Source organism: Otolemur garnettii, unplaced genomic scaffold, assembly GCF_000181295.1.
Source record: "Otolemur garnettii isolate 467f Iridium unplaced genomic scaffold, OtoGar3 scaffold00051, whole genome shotgun sequence".
Classification (NCBI taxonomy): Eukaryota; Metazoa; Chordata; class Mammalia; order Primates; family Galagidae; genus Otolemur; species Otolemur garnettii.
Window position 1 is genome coordinate 6,105,068 of NW_003852446.1, and position 5,256 is coordinate 6,110,323.

General features: G+C 36.5%; 1 pseudogene; it reads left to right on the top strand.

Annotated features, from left to right (window-relative positions):
* The first annotated feature begins 635 nt into the window (after nt 1-635).
* LOC111725996 lies at nt 636-956 on the top strand (annotated as a pseudogene).
* Nucleotides 957-5,256: the final 4,300 nt, after the last annotated feature.

The window sequence follows — 5,256 nt, forward strand, 5'->3', positions numbered from 1 at the left end:
TTTGGACTGTGTTTCAGCCCTTCATCTTTATCCAGTCACTGTGCTGAATGTTTGAGATTGCCAAAAAGAATCCATTTTCCATCATACATAATAATATGGTGTAGAAATGGCTCACTTTTATGTTATGCTAGCAAAGAAAGGCAAGCTTTAAGATGCTATCTTGTCTGATGCTCCTTTAATTCATGCAGAACCCATCTATGTAGCTGCTTTACCTTGCCAACCTGTTTCAAGTGGGCAAATGTTATTGGAATGGTAACATCAAACCTTGCTGCTAATTCACACGTAAGATGAGACAGATTCACTTCCACTAGAGCTTTTAGCTTACCGTTATCCACTTTGGTCTCAGGTCTCCCACATGGCTTATTTTCAAGATTAAAATCACCAGAATGGAACTTCTCAAGTCATCGACATACTGTGCATTCATTAGCCACATCCTTCCCCAGTACTTTGTTGATATTTCAGGCTGCCTGGGCTGCATTGGTTCCACCATGGAACTCATATTCAAAAATAACATGAATTTTTTGATTTATCCATGGTTTCATAAAAATTGCTCTTAAAAAAATCTGAAAGATAATCACAGACCAAAGTGTTACATTTGAAAGAATGAGGATGTACCTTCATAGTCGCCTGCCATCATGAACGACCCAGTAACTATCCGGACCAGGAAGTTCATGACTAACCGACTGCTTCAGAGGAAACAAATGGTCATTGATGTCCTTCACCCTGGGAACGCAACAGTACCAAAGACAGATATTAGAGAAAAACTAGCCAAGATGTACAAGACCACACCTGATGTCATCTTTGTATTTGGATTCAGAACTCACTTGGGTGGTGGGAAGACAACGGGCTTTGGCATGATTTATGATTCTTTGGATTATGCAAAGAGAAATGAACCCAAACATAGACTGGCAAGGCATGGACTGTATGAGAAGAAAAAGACATCAAGAAAGCAGTGAAAGGAACACAAGAACAGAATGAAGAAAGTCAGGGGGACCGGAAAGGCTAATGTTGGTGCTGGCAGAAAGGCGAAGGAGGAAAGACTCTACAGTGATGTTATCTGCAGCCATTGGATAGATTTTTCACAAGAGGATTCATAAAGACTTTTCATGTGGAAAAATAAAAAAAAAACAAAAAACAAGAAGTGTCAAAGTGAAATGTCAGAGACATCAACTATCAAATTTAGTACTTACAGAAATCGGACATTTCATACCTAGTAACTGAATACATACATATATGTGTGTGTGTATGTATCTCTCATATAAATAATATATTTGAGAGAGAGAGATTTATTTTTAGTAATTAGCTCATGCATTCATGCGTTTGTGGAGGTTGGCAAGTTCAAAATCTGTACAGCAGGCTGGAGACTCAGGGAAGAACTGATGTTGCAGTTCAAGTGTAAAGGTAGTCTGCAGTAAAATTCCCTCTTCCTTGGGGGAGGTCAGTCCTTTTCTCTTAAGTCCTTCAGTGGATTGGATCAGACCCATGCACACTATGGTGGGTAATCTTCTTTACTTAAAGTCTACGGACATAAATGTTAATCTCATTTAATGAATACCTTCAAATCAACAGCCAGACTAGAATTTTACCAAATATCGGTTCCCATGGCCTAGCCAAATTGACACATTAATTGACTGTCACAGAAGACAACTACCTGTTGACTATGGGCAGCTCTTTTAGCACATACATCTCGTATGGGAGCCATTTTACTTATTCTTGTTGCCAGCAGTTAGTGTTACCTCAACAGGCTCCAGAAAATTCACTGATTTGATTTTGCAATTCCAATTTATTTATTTGCAAGTGCTTTCAGTTTTGTCTCAGATCCCTGATGTGTAGGGCAAAGAAAGGGACAGTTTTATAAATCTGATAAATAACAATGATGATGATTTGTTGGCTCCTACCCTGGGAATGTATTAAACTCCTCAGGGGTGGCATTATCTCCAGTGCATCACCAATAAGCACAAAGAGGCAATCCATTACTAATTGGTAGCCTAGTGGTTCAAGGAAGTTAATGCACCTTCTAAAGTGATTCGCTCCTATAGAGTAATTGATTTATTGGCATTCCATGTCTAGACAATTGTGAAGCCCTTGGTGCTAATCAGAATAAATATGCTGAACTAATCTTTACTAAGCCGCCAATGACATGCCCCTCTTTTAAGATGCAAGACTTCTAAATTCAGTAATTTACAACATGTTTTACTGCAGATGAAAGCACTTGCTTTTCTGATTTGAGCTGTTGTGAAGAGTGATATTTTTCACAGGAAGGTGATGAAACACATAACAAAATATCAGTGACCAAATGGCTCATTATTTAAAGAGAAATGTGAGGACATAAGGGAAAGGATAAAGGCGAAAATGGATATCATATTTATAAGATTGTAATATTTCCTATTGTTTGCTTTGTGCAGGGCTTAGGTGATAACATTTAGGTTTTATATCATTTATATTAAGTTGTCAACTCAACTCCTTAGATGGAGGCTTCCTTCAAACCATTCAGCATGCTGTTAAGATTGCACAGAAATTTCCATAGTGACATGGCAACCCTTACTTGCCAGCCCCCGAATTTGGGTGAACATTTGTTAATCCTAAGATACTTTCTTTCTCTTCTTTCTCTTGGCCTGTTGAGTAAGGTCTCACTCCTGGGCATGGCTGTTACGTGGGCCTCATAAGTGGCAATGCAGAAATTGAAGGCAATTACACAAAGACCTCTCTTCCCTAGTGGAGAAATCACTTAAATATTATGTTGATTCAAAAAATCTGTTCCCTGATGTCTGTGGAGGCAAAACTGGGAAAACCAAATCCACATTCTTTTTCTAGCCAAAAAAGAAAATATCCAAAGCACTGTGATCAGAACTTACGGTGCATTAAGAATTATTATTCCGTCATTGGCCTCAAAAATGAGAGTTAGAGTGTATTGCATGGTTCTCAAAGTGTGGGTCCTGGAGCATCACCATCACTTGGGAACTGATTCGAAATGCCAGTTCTTGGGCTCCATCCTGGAGCTACTGAATCAGAAACTCTGAGAGTGGAACCCAGAAATGCGTGTTTCAACAAGCTGATCGGGGGTTCAGACGCCTGCTGAAGTTTGAGAACCAGATTTTGTACTTCAATGAATCTACAATGCTGTTCCATCACTTAGTATATGTATGACCCTGGGCAACTTCCTCCCTCAGCCCAACCCCTTTTAATCTTTTGTATACTATTTTAACTGCACATGGTCACAAAATCAAACCACGTAAAATGTACTAAAATGAAAAATAAAAACTCTATTCCCTCTGCGTCAATTCCCAGCCCCCTTCCCAAAGGTAAACACTTTGAATGGACTCCTTTTTAAAAGTGTTTTTCCTATATCTCTGACTCAAGTATTACAAAAACAATCCATGTGACCAAAAGCACTTGTACCCCCTTAATATTTTTTAATTATAAATAAGGTCATCAAGGAAATAAAACCTGTTTTTCTGGTGTTTAGCAGATATCAGTGTTGTTTTAGTTAATAAGCATGCAATTATATTCCTCAGATGCTCAGCCTTTTATATAACCTGTAACTGTCCCATTCTGAAAGATAAGGAATTTGGCTCACTTACAGCACCTGCTATCACCTGAGTTTTTTTAATATGTAGATATTATTATTTTCACATTTGTAGATTAATAGAATTTTATTCTTAATTGTCTTTGGCTTTAGATTAATTCTAAAATATTACAACGAATAAAATAGCACTTACAGTATTCGATTGAAGTAAATACTGTTTTGCCACAGGGGGTCCTGCTATGGAAAAGTCCTGCCACCAAACTTGAGAATGGATTTTACAAGCATTGAATTCTAGTGCTGCTTTCAGATCACAGTCAACCACCATTGCTACTTCCATCTCAAGTTTTCATGTATAATATTCCTTTAGGGGGCCTAGAATAACTTTTGTAAGGCATTTTTCATACAGATGTATGCAAATTATCTGCGTTTTTGCATGTCTGAAAATGTATTTTATTCTTACACTTGTAGTATGGCTAAGCATAAATTATAGGTTCCTAATCACTTTTCCTCCAAGTTTTAAAAGCATCAATTCACTGTTTCTCAGAGTTATTTTAATTTCCTTTTTATCTTTGGAGTTCTGAAATATGATAATTCGCCTCTCTTACCAGTTTCTCTGCCACTCAATTCCTCTCCCAGAGGTAACTGCTACCTTTCTTGTAAGTATCTTTCCAGAGTTATTTTATAAATATTCTACTAAATATACATGTGGTAGCAAATGATGGCTTCTATATTTTTCTACCCTTTAAATTTTTTTTTTTACAAGTGGTAGCATACTTTTTACTTACTTAACATTATATTTTGACAGTCTTTCAAGATAATCACCCAAAAGACTTCCACATTTTTTTTACAGGTACATAACACTGCTTTGCATGGATATGCCTTAACTTATTTAACCCATTACTCTCTGAATGTTTTCAACCTTTTGTAATCACAAATCTTTGTAATCACAGACAATGCCGTAATGAATAAGCATATACCAATGTCTTTAGGATAATTTCCCCAAAGTTGTGTTGCTGATCCGATAGGTATACAAATTTGCAATTTTGATCAATACAAGGATTTCCAGGTTACCTCCATGAGCGTTTATACAGAGCATCTTTCTTCTCATCAATGCAATAGAGCAAGCAAGTTATCAAATTCCTCAGTGTTGCCGATCTGATAGGAGAACTATTGTGTAACTCATAGCTTTGCTCTGGTTTCCTTTCATTATGAATAAACCAGTTATATTCCCTTTTCTGTGAGCTGTATGTTCATATTCTTTCCAACTTTTGATTCTTGGGGTGTTTTTCTTACTGTTTCATAGGAATTTTTTTACATATTAAGGAAATTATCATTTTTTGGCATGACTTGCAGATAACTTTCCAAGTTGATATTTATCCTTTGGCTGTACTTGTGGTGGTTTTTGCTAAGCAGATTTTAAACAAAAATCTAGGTTATATGGTTTTCTCAGTATTTTTGTCCTATAGCTTCAGGTCTTTTTATATGTAGGAAGACTACCCTCAAAGATTATGAAATGATTCTCCCACCTATTTTCAGGGTTTTTTTAAGTTTAAAATGAAATTATTTTTTTCAAGTTGGAATTCATCTTGATGTAAGATGTGATGTATAGATCAGATTTAATTTTGCTTTTAGATGGCTATTTAATTGTCCCACTAAAATCCAGAAGGGTTTATCTCTTCCCTATGGACATAAATGATCGCCTTTATCTAAAGGAAATTTCTATATGTGGT